Below are 22,542 nucleotides of genomic sequence, written 5' to 3'. Positions count from 1 at the left end.
AAAATTGGTACATGGGCCCATATGTACGTGAAATGAACTTTTTATCACATGTTAAGTACATGACAATACACAAATGATTATAAATGTAGATATGACAAGATGTTTGACGGCCAGAATTATTTATGATGTGAACCTGAGACCGCAGAGATGATGCAATCGAGAGTAGTGTCTCGTGGACAATGGTGCCGTTAGGAACGGAATATCTGAGTTCGAGATGTTTGAACAAAGGAATAAGACGTGTCCCTGTTCTAAGAACTATTTCAGCAACTGCCTCAAATGATCCAGAAACTACAAATTCGGCATGGGGACACACGGATTCGAACCCTGGTGGACGCGAAAACAAATGCAGTATCTCAGCGAATGTACCATCTCACTCTGTTGTAAAATGTGCAAGATATTAAGCAAGGGAAACAAAATACAGTAGCGAGAAACAGTTTCTGTTTTCATCAATTCGTGATTTGTGTGTTCTTATACTGCGAGATAAGCTGAATATCTCAATCGCCCTGTTCGAACGGTCCTCTTTTGGAACTACCATTGAAATGAAAAGAAAGAGAAAATAATTGCCGTACTTATTTCTAGAAAACTATTTCTTTTGAGTGTTGTTGAAGATTAACTAAGCTGAACTGAACTGGTAGCCGTTATAGTCTCGTTGCTTGCCGGCTTAAACGTCTCTTCTTTCTCTCTCTCTCTCTCTCTCTCTTTCTCTATCTCTCTCTTGTCCCAAACTAAGATGCAGTACGAATCGAGAAACAGATTCAATCGTCTTACAATAGGTTTCCGATTAATAATAACGACACATTATTACGATATTGAAGTACTTGTGTCATTTCGAATTACGAAGTAAAGTACCTTCTGATATGCATGCATGTTCCAAGGAATTTTGCATTGTAATTCGGAATAGCACAGGCACTGCAATGTCGTATTTGTCCGCCGACTCCGGGCTAACGACTTTCAATTAAAATGGTTCCTCCTTGTGTGGGAGTATACTTAATGGATGCCCCAGTACAGATTGCAGACACAGAGTAGACGACACATGGCCGTATGCTGTCTGGCAGTGAGTCCCGCTCGTATGGTCTAATGGTAAGGAGAAAAGCGGGGAATCCCGGTCCGACATACATTTTCACTGTCGTCATTTCATTATACAACAGATGGTAGTCCATATTCGGAACTGCGAATACATGTAATATATGATCTCCCTGTTTGGTTCCCTTCCCCAGATCAACCAACAATTTTAATGTATTTATTGTTGGTGTCGGTTTTTTCCACTATAACTCGACTTCACTAAACGCTATATGGCACTGCTCTGCTGCTGATTAGCAGTTTCATTAATCCTTCAGACATCTCTCACCACCGATTTTCTTATCAGCAGCAGACGAATCATATCAAAGTCATTTCCCGCTGCCGTACCACGACAGCTTGCCATCACTCTGCTGACCGAATCCGAGTGCCTGTGGCCCTAAACGCGGTGCTAAGGCTCATCCATTGCTACCACAGCAGAGCCAGTTTAAGCCCATGCGACACTATCGGTCTCTTGCAACACCATGCTTAGAGGGATGCCAGAGGTACCTGTCGTAAAATAGCGAGTATCATAATTAGTAGCGAATACTAACACAGGTCACTGTATACGATAAAAGAAGCAGAAACGCTCCAATGAGCGCAGGTCTGCAAACTAGTCGTTGTGGAAATAACTGCGAATATGTGATTACGAGTTCGCGAGTCATCAAATATTTCCCGCTTATTGTAACTGTATTTTAAATGTATACCCTAAGGTTAAACCCCGATGCGATTTGGCTCAAAGTTCACCCAGAGCTTACCTTAACAGAAAATACAATAAAGATAATATTACTTCAGCACGATACACAATTTACTATGCATGCGTACTCACATTTAGAGTCAATATTATACACGTCTCTGCTAGCAGTTCCGAAGTCTTTCAAAACAACCTCGGATCATCTCCTAAATTTTGCAGTACTGCTCGGATGTTGCTCCAGTTCTCCTCTTTTTAGAGGTCTTGGACAGAAAACCCCGGAAGACTGAGGTCAAGTGATCTTGGAGGCCAAGTCACAGGCTGTGCTCGATCATTCTAGTTTAGACCGTATGTCCTACCTCAACGGCGACGTATGCATCGTGTTCCCCAAGATCCATGGTAACGTATTTATAATAACAGAGTTTTGCTTTGACATTTATCGGTAAGTAAATAATAAATGTCATGTTGCTCAGTCCAAATGTCTTCATCTGATGCAATTTCAGTGAATGCTGTATAAGTTTAAATTGGTGCTATAACCGACTTAAAAAACCCGAGTCCATCGCGTGAAAAGCGTTAACACTACCACTCAGCGTCATAGCGGTTTCTTATGTTTATGATATGAGTAAAATAAATAAAAGTTGAAGGAAAGGCAACTAAAACAGATGGAGCATGCTGGGAAAGAGGGGGGCGGGGGGTTACTCCAGATGTTACGTGCGAGGAAAAAATGTTCTCGAGTTGGCCATAGCTCAGATGTGCAGTATTACTTATTCTCAGAACTCACCAATGTCACTGGCTGCTAAGCTTACATGTTCATATTGATATTCAGATGAGCTATAAGAACAGTAACGTCACAAGTGGCAAGATATAGCGGGAAAACTCAGTACACCACCCATTCTTAGTGCTCTTTAAAGATCGACAAATCAGTGTTAAACTGATTTACCTTGAATACGAGGGCGTAGTGAAAAGTAATACCTGCGAATTTTTTATTCCGTCCTCAATATCGGCTGAGGTATTACATGTCATGCGTATTACACGGTCGATTTCCCCTGTTCGCTGACGCAAGTTGCAACCGTCTGTCGCTAGGGGGTCCTGGATTGTAGCGTGTAACATGACACCGTCTAACGTAACAGTGTCAGTGCCTGAGAAACAGCTTGCTGTAATCGAGTTTGTAACCGCAGAAAACGGACCATCAACTGCAACCCGTAGTAGAATGAAAGCTGTGTACGGTGACCGTTGGTTGTGTCGACACCAGTGATTGCGGCATTGCGTTGATCGTGCTCTCAATGTAGAAAACGGTGGTGTTAACACCTCAAAATGTATGATAGGTCTCCGAGTGGATGACCGCGTACGGCAACAGATGAGACTCATTAGAACAGAGTTGACGAACTCGTCAGAGGAATTCGTCGGATGAGTCAGACACAGCTTTCAGGTAAGCGTGACGCCTCGCCAGAACGTGTACAGGCCGTTATTGCAGAGCTGCAGTACAAAACACTGTACTACAGAATGTATGTACTGCAACCTCGGTTGCACAAAATTATTGTCAAATTGACCATGGTTTCGACAGCACGAAGGCCGTCTTCATCAGAATAAAAATTACATAGTATTACATGTAATCACACCATGAATGAAAAACATCTGAGAAAAAATGCTCTCGTCAAATAGAAATTGTCATAAGAATAACGAGAGAATTTTTGCTCAGATGTTTTTCATCCATGGTGTGTTTACATGTAATCCTATGTAATTTTTATTCTGATGAAGACCGCCTTAGTGTCGTCGAAACCACGATCAATTTGACAATCATTTTGTGCCACAGAGGTGGCTATACACACATCCGGTAACGCTCGGTTGCTGTATCTCAGCCAATAAAAATGTTTAAAATTACAGAAAACTGTGCACATGGTTGGTGCGTCGAATGCCCAGTGCTTACATGAAACGGAAGAGATTTGACATCTGTAACAATCCGACACATTAGTTTCACCGTCACCGCTCATCCTTCATATAGTCCCGACTTGCTCCCATCCGATTTTCATCTGTTTCCAAAAGTTAAACAACACTTTCGAGGACTTCACTTTGACAGTGATGATGAGGCGCTAGCAGAAATGATATTGTGGCTCTGTCAACAAACATTCCACAGTGACGGTATCAACAAGCTCTCGTTGGAAGGAATGCGTTCGTTTCTAGGGTGGCTACGGTGAGAAAATAAAAATGTATATATTATGAACAAAGATGTAGAATATTAATCAGGGTTGTTTTTCAAAAATAGCTTGACGGGCTTTTACATAAAAAAGGTTCGTAGGCATTACTCTTCAGCACGCCCTCGTATGATTTCGCACTCTAGAAAGTCAGTCTTCTTTCCCACACCATTTTATTTTTAAGTACAATTTCCTGCTTTATGTTTCTGTCCACAATTTGGCACCAATGTACCACAGTATAACCCATTCTGCGTGAATGATATCTTCAGTAAGATCAGCTTTATTTTTCAACTTTATATCGAACAGAACAAATTCAGTTATCAGCAATTACATCTCTATCGGAAGAACATTCGTTAAAATCAGTTTTAAGATTCTACTGCTTACTAAGAGAATTTTTTTGCAAGTTTTCGATTTGTGTTAAAAGATACGCTAGCGAACTGACAACTGAATTTGTGATAATTTTTACTGATCTGTTCATGATCTGTGCCAGTTATTAAAGGTTACACATATTGGTGGAGATTTTCATCGAATTTTTAAACCTTCAAATTCAACGCACGTGTAAAAATTTTGCAGTCTTTTCTTTACATCGGTGCTGAGGTAGAACTGCTACGATTTTTCTTTTAGATTTCAAAATTATCCCGGTACGAATGCGAATGCTTCTTTTCTATAACATTGCCAATAATTATGCTGACTATTATGATGTGACTTCGTGAAGTTTTTTTGTGTTGTGTTACCACTGCACAGCTCAATTTCCTTTTGTTGGTCGTAGCTGGGTGTTTGTTTATTTGTTTGTGTGTGTAATAGTGTGTGTGTTTGTGTGTGTGTGTGGTAGGGTGGGAGGGTGGGTGGGTGGGTGGGTTGTGTGATTTAATGAGAATAGGAGTAGATGTAAATATTTTCTTGTTTTTACTTACACTTGCTTTCTTGTGGAAAACTTCTAAATTTTTGAACTTAATTAACGACTGTAACAAGTTTACTAAATGATAGGAGTCAAAACAATGATTAATATCGATTATTTCTATTTAAAAACCAAGTTTCACATAAAGGTCGAATAATGTCTTCAAAATGGGGAGGAAATATGGATCCTTCCCAAAACCGTCACAAAAAATCTTTTAAAGTGTCTTAATAAAACAGAATAACGTGATACAAAACGGTATACCAGTCTACTAAGAGCTACCTGGGTAAAAACATTTTAAACGAACATCAGATCAAGAAACATTTATAGAAATTGCAAATGTAAATCACACTTTTAGTCCCGGCGCAGCGTAAGTGAGAGAATTTTTCATCACGGAAGATGCGGGTTGCATAGTTCGTGTCAGATGTATCCTCATCGATTATGATGTCCAGGTCATTCATCCCTGTCCACTAGGAGAGGATCGCACGAGTCTACAGAAGAATCTTTTCATTTCGTGGATTGAATTTTCTTTTTCTGGAGGCGTTTGGCCTTCCAACGCTGCTCTCTAGCCGGCTTCCAACCCCGGTAAAATTCAACGGCCTCTTTTTTGAAGCCCTTCTATCAAACGACTTTGTCAAGTGACACTTGTACCACGTTCCCGAGACAAGCACTTGATGCGTGGCGTTCCCGGGTGGTGATTCTATTCTTAATACTGGGGACAGAAGATATGGCGAACGGAGAAAAAAAATGGTTCAAATGGCTCTGAGCACTATGGGACTTAACTTCTAAGGTCATCAGTCCCCTAGACCTTAGAACTACTTAAACCTAACTATCCTAAGGACACCACACACATCCATGCCCGAGGCAGGATTCGAACCTGCGACCGTAGCGGTCACGCGGTTCCAGACTGTAGCGCCTAGAACCGCACGGCCACCCTGCCCGGCGCGAACGGAGAATCTGGGTTTGAGGGCCCCTGGGAATATTGTGATCTTTACATTGTGGCCCATATTTAAACTAACACTACCGAAGTAAGATGGCTACTATCGAATGCAGTCTACAGACATGGGTGAGTGAAAACGTATCTATATAAATAGCTTTGGATTTCGTTTTCCGGATGTCACTGAGAAATTGCTTTAAACTAAACATAAGTACAAAAAAAAAAAGGAAAGTATTTCACATACCCGCCAGAACAAACACTACAACCAATGCTGCATCCTAACTACTAGAAAGGTTCCAGCTGCTCGCTGCTGCATTGTACCAATAAGCAGCTCCAGTTACATTCCAGGGCACCAGGCTGCAGCATCCCTCACACCCCTTTAGGGAGGGGTGACCGTACTTCCATACTTATGCCTGTCCCCATTTTTACAAATTCTCCACTATGTTGATTTTTATGCATGTTCCAGTATGTAGATTTCTTTCAGCGTCTGGATTCTAAAACAAGGTGTGTGGGGCAGAAAATCTGAATAGCGTAGTATTTTCACTCTGCTCTGTTCGGGTATTTTTTATTGCGAAAAATCATAGCACCACAGACATTCATAGCAGCTTCCAGAACGTCTCCGGAAACTTGGCAGTGAACAGAAGCACGAAGAGACATTTGACGGGGCGTCTTTTATAATCACAACAAGCTCGCACAAAGCTGGCCGTCCGCACATGGCTGTGACACCTGCACTGTTACACTCTCATTCGAGATGTCGACGGATCACTGGCGTTTCCGATGATAGCGCTGGCACACTCAGCCGCCAGTTGGGGTACTCACATAGAAAAGGTTGAAAGACGCACCATCAGCCGGTAAAGTAATGGCGAAGGTTTTCTGGGGCTCTGAAGCGGTTGTTCTGTTTGTTGTCATCTCTCATGGAGCAACGAGCAACTCTGAAGTGTATTATGGTACCATCAGGAAACTGAAGAAACGACTTCATCCTGTTCGTCGCCACAGAAACGAAAACGAATTTCTCCTTTTCCACCACAACGCAAATTTCCATTTTATTACGTATCCCTTGTCTTTTATTTTGAAATTTATGCCAGTCACCCACATGTACGTAGAATTACATAAATAGGTCTGTACCTATCTGCTACTGTCAGGTTCTTATGTTGCTGTGAGTAGAGTGACTGGATTGTATTTGATGTTCTGTATACCTTGTATTCAGAGACGACAAAAGTCGTGGGATAGCTATATTCACACATACAGATGGCGATAGTATCGCACACACAGGGTATAAAGGGGCAGTGCATTGGCAGAGCTTTCATTTTTACTCAGGCGATTCATGTCAAAAGGCTTCTGACGTGATTAGGGCCGCCCGACGGGAATTAACAGACTTTGAACGCGGAATGGTAGCTAGACCCCTTGGGACATTCCATTTCGGAAATCATTAGCGAATTGAATAATACTAGATCTACAGTGTCCAGAGTGTGACGAGAATATCACATTTCATGCACTGCCTCTCGCCACGGGCAACGTAGTGGCTGGCAGCCTTCACGTAACAAGCGAGAGGAGCGACGTTTGTGTACGGCTGTCTTTGCTAATAGACAAGCAACACATCGTGAAATAATAACGGAAATCAGTGTGCGACGTACAACGAACGTATCCGTAACCTGTCGGTTTTCAGGCACTAGTTGTACCGCTACACCACCAAATCTTGCTTCTGTGTAGGTAGTTCATCTACAGGATTTGATGAATGAATTCACGAGTATCGAAATGTCGAGGGGCATGAAATGGAAGCAGTGGTTGGGAAGGGAGTGAGACAGGATAGTAGCCTACCCCCACTGTTATTCAATCTATATATTGGCAAGCAGTAAAGAAAACAAAAGAAAAATTCGGAGTAGGATTTAAAATCCATGGAGAAGAAATAAAAAGTTTGAGGTTTGCGGATGACAGTGTAATTATGTCAGACACAGCAAAAGACCTGGAAGGGCAGTTGAACGGAATGGACAGTGTCTTCAAAGGAGGATATAAGATGAACATCAACAAAAGCAAAACAAGTATAATGGAAAATAATCTAATTAAATCAGGTGATACTGAGGGAATTAGATTAGGAAATGAGACAATCAAAATAGTAGATGAGTTTTTTTGCTATGTGAGGAGCAAAATAACTGATGATGGTCGAAGTAGAGAGGATATAAAATGTAGACTGGCAATGGCAAGAAAAGCCTTTCTGAAGAAGAGAAATTTATTAACATCGAGTATAGATTTAAGTGTCAGGAAATCTTTTCATAAAGTATTTGTACGGAGTGTAGCCTTGTACGGATGCGAAACAAGTACGACAAAAAGTTTAGACAAGAAGAGAACAGAAGCTTTAGAAATGTGGTGCTACAGAAGAATGCTGAAGATTAAATGGGTAGATCACGTAACTAATGAGGAGGTACGAAATTGAATTGGGGAGAAGAGGAATTTGTGGCACAATTTGATTCGAAGAAGTGATCAGTTGAGTAGGATATGTTCTGAGGCATCAAGGGATCACCAGTTTGGTATTGGAGGGTTGGTATTGGAGGGCAGCGTGGAGGGTAAAAATCGTAGAGGAAGACCAAGAGATGAATACACTAAGCAGATTCAGAAGGACGTAGGTTGCAGTAGGTACTGGGAGATGAAGAAGCTTGCACAGGATAGAGTAGCATGGAGAGCTGCATCAAACCAGTCTCTGGACTGAAGACCACAACAACAAACAACAAAAGGTGTTATACCCGTATCTTTCGACTGCATTCACTTAGAAGCTTAAATTAATTACACCGCAAAAGGCCGTAAACCTCAACCATTTGACATACATTTCTACTTGAGACCTCAAATATGAAAACTGGGGTTGTGATGCATGAGGGTCAGTTTGGCTTTAGGGAAGCTAAGGGCACCAGAGAGGTAGCCGTTGCGGGTGATATGGAAGAAAGATTAAAGAATAATCAAGACACGTTCATAGGATTTTTTCGAGCTGGAAAAAGCGTTCGATAGTGTCAAATGGTACAAGATGTTCAAATTATGAAGAAAAAAGTGGTAAACTATAGGGAGAGACGGGTAATACAAACATGAACAGGAGCCAAGAGGGAATAGTAGAAGTAGAAGTGCTTGGATTAAAAAGGGTGTAAGACAGGGATGTAGCCTTTTGCGGTACTGTTCAATCTATACATCGAAGAATCAATGATGGAAATAAAGGAATGGTTCAACAGTGGAATTAAAATTCAAGACGAAGCAATATCAATGTTAAGATTCGCTGATGACATTGCTATCCTCACTGAAAGTGAAGAAGAATTGCAGCATCTGCAGACTGGAATGAACAATCTACGCAGTACAGAATATGAATTGAGAGTAAATAGAAGAAAGACGAAAGTAATAAGAAGTAACAGAAATGAGAGCAGCTAGAAACTTAACATGAGGATTGATGTTGACAACGTAGATGAAGTTAAGGGATTCTACTACCTGCGCAGCAAACTAACTCATGACGGAGGGAGAACATAAGAAATCAGACGAGCACTGGCAAAAAAGGCATTACTGGCCAAGAGAAGTATGGAACATAGACCTTCATTTAAGGAATAAATATCCGAGAATCTACGTTTTGAGCTCAGCATTGTATGTTAGTGAAAGTGGACTGTGGGAAAACCGGAACAGAAGAGAATCGAAACATTTGAGATGTGGTGCTACAGAAAAATGTTGAAACTCAGGTGGACTGACACGGTAAGGAATGAGGAGATTCTGCGCAGAGTAGTAGAGGAGAGGAATATATGGAAAACACTGACAAGAAGAAGGGACACGATGATAGGACAACTGTTAAAACATTAGCGAATAACTTCCGCTGTACTAGAGAGACGAGGGAGCCGCAGAGGGTAAAAAATGTAGAGGAAGACGGAGACTGGAATACATCCAGCAAATAATTGAGGACATAAGGACATAGGTTGCAAGCGGTACTCTGAGACTGACTGAAAAAAAAAGGACACGATTTAATTTTTGTGCTGTAGTTATAAATTAACAGTCTTCTGTTTTTTCCTTTACGTAAACTATTAAGTCATGCTTCCTGCTAAATTTTATGATTCTAGATCAAACGGGAGCACCCTATAGGTTATGAGGAGTGAACCTCCGAGTATCAATGTAAGTGACACAAATAGCCGTATCTTTTGAATGAATTGCCTTAAAACCTTAACGTTTTCATACTGCCAAGAGACGATAGACCTGTCCCGAAAAAAAGGGGTGTTAACAGAGGGACAGACAGACAGAGGGACAGACAGACAGACAACAGAGTCATTCTATGAGGGTTACGTTCATACCGACTGAGACATGGAACCCTAAAGAGTGAGTAACCTATTCGTTATTTCGAAAGTAATCGCCATAACTGCTAATACATTTATCTCATTAGAAGACAAGGCGGTCGCTGCCCTCATGGAAAAATGTTTTCTGTTGCCTATGGAACCGTGACCTTACCCAGGCGTGCACCTCCTTCTCCGAAGCAGATCTATGGGCGCAAATGTCTTTCTTCAGGGCTCCAGAAATATGGAAATCGCACGGGGACCTTTCGGGACGGTATGTAGGATGTGTAACGGCTTCCCAGCGAAACTTCTGCCTCATAGTGGAACAACCAGTGCCAACATGTGGGTCGGTCTTCTTGTCTCACAATGGGATAAACCTATTAACAGTTATGGAGACTGCTTTTGAAATAAACAATTTAATTGCGTTTTTCCATCTATCTCGTTTTTATTTTACTGGCTCTTCTAATTGTTCAAGTTGACTAATTCCAATTGTGAATCACTGATAATGTATTCATAGGATGTTATATTTTTTTCGTTTTATTAAGTACACAATTTTACATTGCTGTACAGTTAAGGCTAACTACCAGTCCTGGTTTCACTTACTAAAAATTTCTGCAGATTTTTTGGGAGCAGAACTTCATTGTTAATAAACACATAACATACAGGCTGATAGTAATCTTGTCAGTTATGTCAATAATATACAACACGAACAATAAATGTCCCTGGGGCATGCTTGAAGTTGCTTCTACTACTGTCGATGACTGTCCACCCGTTGTTGGATGTACCATATAATCGTACTTTTATTATTCAAAGTTGGCGTGGCATCTAGTTAAATGTTTTCAGATGTCAGAAAATACTGTAGCTACCTGTTTTTCCTCATGACTTGCAGGATGTCACATGAGAAAAGCAATTGTTTCGGAATCCGCGCTGGTTGTCATGGAACTCGATATTCTGTTCGAGAAACTTCATCATGTTTGAGTTCAGAATATGTTCTGACATTCTGTCACAGTTGGAAGTCAATGAGGACGGACATCAGCTGTGCGGGTCACTTCTGTTACCCTTGTTGCATGCAGCTGCGGCCTGTGGTTTTCCTTCCCAATCACTGCTCACAATCTTTCGCTCAAGGAATGTGTTGTACATTATGGTTAAATCTGGAGCTCAATCATCTGCAAATTCAGTGTAGAATACGACAGTGTCTCTGTACCACATGACTGTTATTTCCGTTACCAATATTTATTCTTCCTAGTTTTGAAGCTACATTTTATTTTTTATTATTACATTTCTTACAATCCGTCTTCTATCAAAATTTTCTTTGCTGTTCCATTTCGTTATTCTTAAGCCCAGATCGATTATATTTGTGGCCATATGAAAGTAGTTATTTCCTTTGGCAGATCGTGTATCTTACATCGTCCACAAATCTGTACCAGTACATGCATCCACATACGTCTCAGCTTTTGGCGAAGGGTAGATTGTCCAACAGCATCATTTCTACCCCGTTCCTATCCCACGTGCAACTCGCACATGCGAAGCAGGACTCTCGTTATACCTTGTTCGCACCAGAGGAAGTATACTCTATTGAAACGGGAACACATGGAGTCGTGGAGAGGAGTTCCAGATGCCGCACGCAACGCGGTCGTAACATATTTCACTAAACGCGCGCAAACTTATAAACTGTTCATTGCACGAAGATGGAGCTGGTAACAATGTGTTCTGAAAACGCATCACTGTGTTCTTAATTTAGTTTTATTTATGGCAGGAACTTTTTAATGGTGTGCGAATATGTAACAACACCGCTTTTCCTGACGACGTTACTGAATTTTCCACACGTGGAATACTTTTCTGTACCGTATTTAAACAATTACGATGTGCGAATGAAGTCTTAAGAATAGGAATTCTGTCGGCCACCTATATCACGATCCTGGCCAAGCTATGAGATCAGTAAAGGAATACACATTTTGAGATATTATTAGCTAAGTGGGTAAAAAATTGAATACTGGATTCGCATATTTACACTTTTCTTATGTTGTGAAAAAAGGCCTGAAGCGCCTTCAGAGTCCTTTCTAAATATAATTATTGTGATAACTCAGGAGAATTGTTTGTTGCACAGACGGTGGTAGCAACAAAAAGCACACAGACAGTACGTTTTTTAGGATGAAATATCGTTTAAGCTGTTGTCATTCAAAAATAATAAAATGTTACAAATGGTACGTTTTATACGATCTCGTGATTCTGTATTCACTTCAAAACATCAGCAGCTTTTCACGCTACTTATTTCGCTCCTGTATGCCTTAGACTAACATCCTGAGGCAGGAAGATATTCTCCCCTTTCTCCGCGTTTTGCTTATGATGCTAGAACTAGCTCTCGGTGATGTGTATGAATTTCTTTTACCCAGTCTTTCCCCACTTCCCAAATGTATCTGGCACAATATTTGAGTTCACGAAGTATCTCCGTAATACTTGCTTGCTGATGTTACCTACCGGTAACAAATCTAGCCGCTCGCCTCTGAACTGCATCGATATCTTTCTGAATCAGACCTGGCGAACAACCCAAACACTCAAGTAATACTCAGAAATGGATCGCACTACCTTTCTACACGCCGTCTCCTTCACAGATGAACACTTTCAAAGAATTCTCGCACACTATTAATGCTGTATTACAACGTTACAGCATTGGTTTTCCTATTCGTACGCATTTACTTACATCTTTTTTCTACATTTAGAGCTCGCTGATATTCACACACCCATTAGAAATGGTGCCCAAGTCTTCTAGTATCCTCCTACAGTCATTCAACGACGACACCTTCCCGTACAGCCCAGTGTTATCAGAGAACAGCCGTGAATTACTGCTCACTCTGTCTGTTTATTCATGTATGTAGAGAATAAGACTGGTCTTATCACACTTCCCATGGCACTCCTGACGATACCCTTACCTCTGATGAACATTCACGGTCGAGGACAACCTACCAGGTTATATCTCTTAAAAAATATTCGAGCCATTCACATGCACTATGTGACCAAAAATATCCGGACACCTGGCTGAAAATGACTTACAAGATCGTAGTGCCCTATATTGGCAATGCTGAGATTCAACATGGTGTTGGCCCACCCTTATCCTTGATGACACTCTGTATTCATACGTTCAATCAGGTGTTGGAAAGTGTCGCGGATAATGGCAGCCCACTCTTCCCAAAGGTGTTCTATAGGATTCAGGTCAGGACTCTGCAGGCCAGTCCATTACAGGGATGTTATTGTCGTGTAACCACTCCGCCACAGGCCGTGCATTGTGAACAGGTGCTCGATCGTGTTGAAACATGCAGTCGCCATCCCCGAATTGCTCTTCAATATTGGGAAGCAAGTAGGTCCTTAAAACATCAATGTAGGCCTCTACTGTGATAGCGCCACGCGAAACAACATGGGGTGCAAGCCCCCTGCATGAGAAACACGACCACACCATAACACAACCGCTTCCGATATTTGCTGTTGACACTACACACGCTGGCATATGACGTTCACCGTGTATTCGCCATACCCACAGCCTGTCATCGGATCGCCACATGGTGTACCGTGATTCGTCACTCCACACAATGTTTTTTCACTGTTCAGTCGTCCATTGTTTACGTCCTTACACCAAGTGAGGTGTCGTTTGGCATTTACCGGCGTGATGTGTGGTTTATGAGCATCCGCTCGCTCATGAAATCCAAATTTTCTCACCTCCCGCCTAACTGCCATAGTACTTGCAGTGGATTCTGATGTAGCTTGGAATTTTTGTGTGATGGTCTGGATAGATGTCTGCCTATTACACATTACGACCCTCTCCAACTGTCGGCGGTCTCTGTCAGTCAACAGACGAGATCGGCCTATACGCTTTTGTACTGTACGTGTCCCTTTACATTTCCACTCCACTATCACATCGGAAACAATGGACCTAGGGATGTTTAGGAGTGTGGAAATCTCGCGTATAGACGTATGACACAACTGACACCCAATCACCTGACCACCAAGTCCGTGAGTTCCTCGGAGCGCCGCATTCTGGTCTCTCACGATGTGTAGCGATTACTGATGTCGCTGATATGGCAGTAGGCAGTAGGTGGTAGCACAATGCACCTAATATGAAAAACGTTTGTTTTTGGAGGTGTCCGGATATTTTTGATCACATAGCGTATCCAAGAACCTAACCCGCATGCTCGGAGCTTCGTCAACAGTCTCAGTGCGGCATGATGTCAAACGCCTCCCGGAAGTTTACGACTATGGAACCTTACTGCTGCCCTCCATCCATGGTTTGTAGTATACCACGTGAGAAGCTTTTCTGACCAAGGAAATTTGTTATATTCTAACTCTGAATGTGGTCAAGGATTAAGCAACAAACCGTTGTCAAAGATATAGATCTATAATTGTGGACTTCCGTGCATTACTAGGATCAGGAGACACTAACGCTCGTGAAATACGCATGCAAATATGAAAACATCAGTGTTCAGACCTTCAAGTAAACAGTTACTGTTTACTTTTATACAGCAGAAAGCAATAAAACGACTGAACGAAAAGCACTGCACTAAGGTATTTGCTGAAAAAAATCGTAAAATTGTGTACAATATTAACATTATAAATAAGCAGTACATTTACTGTATGACCTCATTCTCAAACAATTAACTTTAAAACATATGTTATGATTACGTGATTTATTTTGGGCACTATATTTTGTAAGTCAGTAAATATTTCTTTTTTTATATCTCAGTACGAAAATTTCAAACAACGATGTAAACGTGACTGTAAAATTTGATATACAGTATAAAGGTTTACAAGGAACTGACATGTTTTATGGCACAACTGAGTTGTCAGATTATCTGTGTATTAAAACAGAGAACTATTAACAGAACAGACAGCTATGTTACAATATGTGTAAAAGGCTGCTACGCTGGTTGTAAAGTATTGTAATACTAAAGAGAAAAATAGAGTGATAGCTGCTCTACGCTAGTTGGCGTTCTTTGCGAAAAATTGCTCATTTAAAGATTGCGGCTGCACCCTGAACAATATGTGCTCTGGCTAGATAGCGTATTTAAGAATGTAAGATCCAAACTATTTAACCATGGGCTAATTTAAATAAGCATAGTTCATGATGAACAGTTACCTGTATTTAATTATTGCGTAAGGAAGCGCTGTGGGACATGCCCTGGATCTGAGATGGTTTGGGCGTGGAATGAATTTCATTTATCCAAAACTTGTATATAATTACGGGTAAAATGAACATTTATTGACTACGTTATCTGAATTAAAGCGCTTGTGAACACAAAAAATTTTATCGGTGCTGATATATACCAAGTTCCATGCATGATAAATCTTAAACCATGGTCTGAATCCGCTACTAAAATCGTGGCTTATGAAACGGGGATAATCAAAGGATGGGTTAAATACATGCACGTAACACTCAGAACCAATTTATGAGATTTACTATGAGGAGAAATGAAAAATAGCAAAGATCATTCAGCATGGCCACACGTCGCTAACAAAGAGCTGCTGCTCTCTCGATTTTAGCACGTGGAATTAATATGTAAAGTTACCATCAAAATACACAAACGAAGATCAAAACATAACCTCAGAAAGACATTTAATTTAAATCCACAATATAGGAAAAAGATGTCGAAAGTTACAGTACAAAAGGGCTTTTAAACCGGAACACTAACACGTCATGTTAATGAACAAAGCAAGTAACGAACAAGTAGCAATTTCAGGATAAATGGATCGAAACTGGATAGAATTTATCAGAAACGTAAGAAGAAGCGAGAGCTGATGGGTCTTAAACTAAAACGCTATGGTAATGAACAAAACAAGTGCCGAACAGGGGAGGTGCGGAATAAAAGGAATTGAAAAATCAGTGGCAAAATCACAGAGATACGTATTATGCACACGCATGTCGCTCTTCGAAAAACAGAAGCTTGTTGAAATCTCACCTCCATGTGTTCAGTTGACTAGTGAAATCAAACAAAGGCTTAGGAAACCCCATAAATTTCAATGCATTTACTTTCGCGACATTAAAATAAATGTCACCTCAGCAACTAGTTGACTATAAAGCTAGGCTGAGGTGCCAAAAATCATGGCTAGCGATATGCACGTATACAGATGGCGGTATTATTTAGTACACAACGTGCAAAGGGGCAGCGTATTGGCGGATCTGTCATTCACACACAGGGGCTTCATGTGAAAAAGTTCCCGAAGTGATTATGTCCGTCCGACGGAATTTGACAGACTCTGAACGCGTAATAGTAATTGGAGCTGGATGAATGGGAATTGAATACTCAATATTCCGAGATCCACAGTGTCAATAGCGTGCCAAGAACACCAAATTTCAGGCATTAACTCTCACTAAGGATGACGCAGTGTCCGACGGCATTCACTTAAAGCCGAGAACAGTGGTGTTTGCGGGAGTTGTCAGTGCTAATAGACAAGCAACACTGCTTGAAATAACCGTAGAAATCAATGTGAGACGTACGACGGAAGTATACTTTAGGACAGTGCGGCGAAATTTGCCGTTAATTGGCTATGGCGACAGACGACCAACGCGAGAGCCTTTGATAACTGAGCGAAATCACGTGCAGCACTTGCCCCGAGTTCGTAATCATATCGGTTGGACACTAGACGACTGGGAAATCGTGCCCTGGTCGAATAAGTTCCGATTTCGGTTGATAAGAACTTATGGTACGGCTCAAGTGAGTGGAGACACCACGAAGTCATGGATCCTATTTGTCAACAAGCCATTGTACAAGCTGATGGCAGGTCCATAATGGTGTAGACTGTGTTTACATGTAATGGAGTGGATCCTCTGGCCCTACTGAACCGATCATTGACTGTAAATGGTTATGTTCGGCTACTTGGAGCCCATTTACAGCCATTTACGGACTTCGTGTTGCCAAAAAACTATGGAATTTTTATGGAATAAAATGCGCCGGGTCACCTGACCACAATTGTTAGCGACTGGTCAGGAGAACATTCTGGACAATTCGAGATAATCTGTTTCGCCAGCCAGATCGCCAGACATGAAACCTATCGAACGTTTATGGGACATAATCGAGAGATCAGTTCATGCTAAAAATCCTGCACCGACAAGATTTTCACAATTATGGACAGCTATAGAGGCAGCTTGGCTCAATATTTATGCTGGGGACTTCCAACGACTTGTTGAGTCCCTGCCACGTCGAGTTGCTGCACTACGCCGGGCGAAAGGAGGTCCGACATGGTTTTACGAGGTACCTCATAACTTTTGTCACATCAGTGTATAAGAGAAAAGCGTTAGGACTTCAGTTAGACCGAAAATTTATACAACTTCAAATTTTAACCAAACTATTGAGGAGAGGTTCTTACGAGCAACCGATCTTACGAAGGTACCAGCGAACAGTGGCGAGCTGCCCTAAAGGAACCAGGATTTAACCTTCCCACGAAAGTGACCAGCCTACCGCATTGTGCCAACTTATACTAAAGGCTCGGTAAAGGCAAACACAAACCTCTTAGCTTCCCACCAAGCATCTATTAAAGTTGGCCATACTGTCACAGTAACAACCTACTCTAACTGCTACGGTTATTAACGTGGAATCCATAACTGCACATATCGTTTTATTACTCCAGGACGGAAAGGAAAGGACAGGTACAATGGAACAGGCACTGAGGCATTCTAAACACAAGTGTGGGACTCAAAGCAGTAGCAAAACTTAATGGACTGTGTGCATGTACAACTAAATTAGACATTTAGCTGACAAATGGTTCAAATGGCTATGGGACTTAACATCTGCGGTCATCAGTCCCCTAGAACTTAGAACTACTTAAACCTAACTAATCTAAGGACATCACACAAATCCATGCCCGAGGCAGGATTCGAACCTGCGACCGTAGCGGTCACGCGGTTCCAGAATGAAGCGCCTAGAACCGCACGGCCACACGGCTGGCCAATTAGCAGACAAGTTTATTATGAAATGCGAACGCTCTCAGCTGCTCACTCTGTTTATACCAGAGGAAAGCTACAAACTGCACCGCAACTTGACATGCCAAAAGTATTGAGATGAGGTTATTTTAAATAAAATATCATGAAGACGCTCACAAAGAGTTGCTTCAGTTATAATACGGGTTTTCATTTTACTAAGTAATTGTGATATTTTCCAGTGTTTGTGGTCAAATGGTTGCACTGTGCTAAGATTTGTAAGATCAAATACTCCTTCCTACTTTGTAAATGTTAAATGAAATTTTTTAACCAAACCTATTCTCATGGCGAGAAACTTGTGTTTTGTAAGACTTTTGCGACTTCTTAACATTTAAACACGATTGCTAAACATCGTTCCAATATAAAACCATCTTGTAATAATCCCATTTATGTGAAATGTACGTACCAGACAAAAAACAATGTAAAATACCTAAAGTTGTCACTATGTATCAAAAGGTTATTTAAGGGCAGGTTTTTTAAATGGTCTATTAGCGAGCTGGTTCTGAGTCAGTTGCTCTTGAAGAAGAGTTGTGATATGTATCAACTTGTTTTTTGACAAAATTAGTATTGGTAAACTGCAAAGAATCATAAAACTTCTTACGAATTAGAGAGAACGAGGGCAATTCTGGGGGTCCTACAATTATTAAAATTACGGCTTTGTAATATACCGCGTGTTTTGCAGCAGGTAAAGCACTCTTCTCCGTAAAAGTAAAATTTTATGAACTACTTTTGTTTTTTGTATTCTGCTCAAGTAATTCCTTTGATATTAGAGAATGTCTTATGTACAGTTTACTAGCGTTGAGAGTGATCACATACTCTCAAGTATGTTAGTGTAGAAACACTTTATATCAGTTTTACTGTCAGTTAAAAGTAACGGAAGTTATTGGCCTCTGTTGAATGATATAGGCCTACTCTTGAATCAAAGTTTATTATGTATTCTAGAAGAAATTGATATATGTACATACATATGGCAAAACAGCCAGACAACGTACTTAATAAACAAAAAGGGTTACAGAAACAGATGTATATAGGCATCAAAATTTCAACACTGTTTTAACTGAATAATTTTGGTTTTAAGTTTATGTCCTGGAAATGAAAAATTGTCTCATTTGAAGTGATATGTTGCATTACTTTGCAGTATCATGTCTTTTGTATATTCTGCCTTCAGATACCACTGTCAAAAATTGTAATTTTCATAATTATGTGAATACGTGTCACAGACAATATAAATATCATCTTGGAAATAACAAAAGCTAGGTAATGTAGACTCCTTGACTTGCGAGTTCCATGTTTACTCTACATGACATACTGTGTACTATTTTATTTTCAGATCCTGTCGTATTAACTGACAAGCATGTCATTGCTATAGAAGTGCATAATGTAAGTAGACTTACATGACTTCTATATATGTACTGTTATCATTTTGTAAAAATCAATGCACATACTGTTGTTTGTGTTGGATGCTACTGGTGATGGGTTATAAAACCCGAAAACCGGTTTTGACGAAGAAAACACTTCTATTGAAGGTCATGGTGTATATAAGATGTGTTTTAATAGATGGCATGAATGATGCGACTCTTTTACTGCGTGAACAGCGAAAATACAGTAAGCGATAGATTTTTCTCCTTTCATAATTTTGCGGCGGTTGTCAGCGAGAAAAAGTTTGGTAAGAATTTGAACCTATGAGTTAAGTTTGTTGCATGTCACGAAGTTCTCTCGTCATCAAATATATTATTTTCGTCTTTCTTCGATTTACTCTCAGTTCACCCTTTAGACTGTTCATTTCATTCAGCACATCAGGTAGTTCTTTTCCACTTTCACCCAGGATTGCAATGTCATCAGTGAATCATATCATTGATATCCTTTCACCTTGAATTTTAATTCTTTTCCTGAACTTTTCCTTTATTTCCATCACTGCTTCCTCGATGTACAGATTGGAAAGTAGGGGCGAAAGGCTACACCTTATCTTACACCATTTTTAATACTAGCACTTCGTTCTTGGTTGTCCACTCTTATTATTCCCTCTTCGCTGCTGTACATATTGTATATGACCCGTCTCTCCCTGTAGCTTACCCCTACTTTTTTCAGAATTTCGAACATCTTGCACCATTTTACATTGTAGAACGCTTTTTCCAAGTCGACAAATCCTATGAACGTGTCTTGATTTTTTTTAGTCTTGCTTCCATTATTAACCGCAAAGTCAGAATTGCCTCTCTCGCGCCTTTACCTTTCCTAAAGCCTAAATGATCGTCACCTAGCGCATTCTCAATTTTCTTTTCCATTCTTCTGTATATTATTATTGCAAGCAACTTGGATGCATGAGCTGTTATGCTGATTGTGCCATAATTCTCGCATTTGTCAGCTCTTGCCCTCTTCGGAATTTTGTGGATGATGCTGTACCGAAAGTCAGATGGTATGTCGCCAGACTCATACATTCTACACACCGACGTGAACAGTCGTTTTGTTGCCACTTCCATCACTGATTGTAGAAATTTTGATGGAATGTTTTCTGCACTTTCTACCTTATTTGATCTTAAGTCCTCCAAAGCACTTTTAAACTCTGATTCTAATACTGAATCCCCTCCCTCTTCTAAATCTACTCCTGTTTCTTCTTCTATCACATCAAACAACTCTTCCCTCTCATAGAGGCCTTCGGTGTACTGTTTCCTCCTATCTGCTCTCTCATTTGCATTTAACAGTGGAGTTCCTATTCCACTCTTAATGTTACCACCCTTGCTTTTACTGTCACCGAAGATGTTTTTGACTTTCTTGTATGCTGTATCAGTCATTCCGACAATCATCTCTTTTTCGATTTCTTCACATTTTTCATGCAGCTATTTCGTCTTAGCAACGTTGCACTTCCTATTTATTTCATTCCTCAGCGACTTGTATTTTTGTATTCCTGAGTTTCCCGGAACATTTTTGAACTTCCTCCTTTCATCGATCAGTTGAAGTATTTCTTCTGTTCACCATGGTTTCTTCGCAGTTACCTTGTTTGTACCCATATTTTTCTTTCCATCTTCTGTGATTGCTCATTTTAGGAACGTCCATTCCTTTTAATGTGTACTGGCTACTGAGCTATTCCTTATTGCTGTATCTACAGCCTTAGAGAACTTCAAGCATATCTCGTCATCCTTTAGTAGTTCCGTATCCCACTTCTTTGCGTATTGATTCGTCCTCACTAATCTCTCAAACTTCAGCCTACTCTTCATCACTTCTACATTGTGATCTGAGACTATATCTACTTCTGGGCACACCTTACAATCCAGTATCTGATTTCGGAATCTCTGTCTAAACATGACGTAACATAAATGAGATCTTCCCGTATTCCCCGGCCCTTTCCAAGTATATTTCCTCCTCTTGTGATTCTTGAACAGAGTATTCGCCATTACTAGATGAAGTTTATTACAGAACCCAATTAATCTTTCTCCTCTCTCATTCCTTGTCCCAAGCCCATAATCTCCTGTAATCTTTTCTTCGGCTACTTCCTCTACAACTGCATTCCAGTCCCACATGGCTATTAGATTTTCATCTCCCTTTACGTATTGTATTACCCTTTCAGTATCCTCATATGCTTTGTCTATCTCTTCATCTTCAGCTTGCGACGTCGGCACGTATACGTGAACTACCTTTGTTGGTATTGATTAGCAGTCAGTTTTGACAAGAACACCCCTATCGCAGAACTGTTCACAAGAACTCCCTCTTCGCCCTACCTTCCTATTCATTACGAATCCTAAACCTCCTACACCCGTTACACCACTTTATTATCAGTACAGAATTACCTGATTTATGTTCAGTCAGTTATCACCTAAGGCTTGCGTATTTAATGACGATTCGTAAATACTCATGCTGAGAGTAATGTTACTTCTGCAGCTTTCAGTTCAGTTAGTAGTAATTTTTGATGAAATGTTGAAGCAGAGCGAACTAAAGGCTTCCTAGAAATTACAAAACGGATATTTTCAGAATTTCCATAGCCAAATGAAGACAGGGAAAATGGTAAATGGAGCATCAAATCCACCAAAGTGAGAAACTATTTACTTGAAAGTAATCTGCTTCATTAAGGGAAATTACACTATGGATATTTGATTGAATTTTCATAGACACCTGAGGAAACTCAAATGGATAATTTGCTTATCAAATTAACCAGAATTAAGTCTAGCTATGCAAAATAGTTTTAACTGCTTGAAAGTAGTGAAGTTAATTGTCAAAAATTTTTCAAACTAGCGAGTTGAGAGAAAATTGTCATCGGGACTTTAATAGCCAAACGAAGAGTGTAACACGGAAAAATGGGGTATCAAACTGACCAGTATGACGTTTGATTTTGCAAAAAATAAATAAATTAATAAAATAAAATATTTAAATGCTTGAAATTAGGTAGGATAGTTGAAAAATTAGAAATTTGAGGAAAAACTTAAATATTTCATGAACAGTTGGTCCTAGCTAAGTGAATGGGCCTAGAAATTTTGCATATAAAACGTTAGACTGGTGTTAAAATTGTGGAATTCTTTCTTTTGTGTTGAAAATA

The 22,542-nt window shown here is 40.4% G+C and overlaps 1 protein-coding gene across 1 annotated transcript in view; it reads right to left on the bottom strand.

The window, feature by feature from the left end:
* LOC126412832 (odorant receptor Or1-like) overlaps positions 1-22,542 on the bottom strand; it is an 85,708-nt gene that overhangs the window by 18,913 nt on the left and 44,253 nt on the right. The window lies entirely within an intron of this gene.

Source organism: Schistocerca serialis, chromosome 1 (genome assembly GCF_023864345.2).
Source record: "Schistocerca serialis cubense isolate TAMUIC-IGC-003099 chromosome 1, iqSchSeri2.2, whole genome shotgun sequence".
Lineage (NCBI taxonomy): Eukaryota > Metazoa > Arthropoda > Insecta > Orthoptera > Acrididae > Schistocerca > Schistocerca serialis.
Note: the sequence above shows the minus strand (reverse complement) of the source record. Positions and strands in the feature narration are given on the sequence as shown.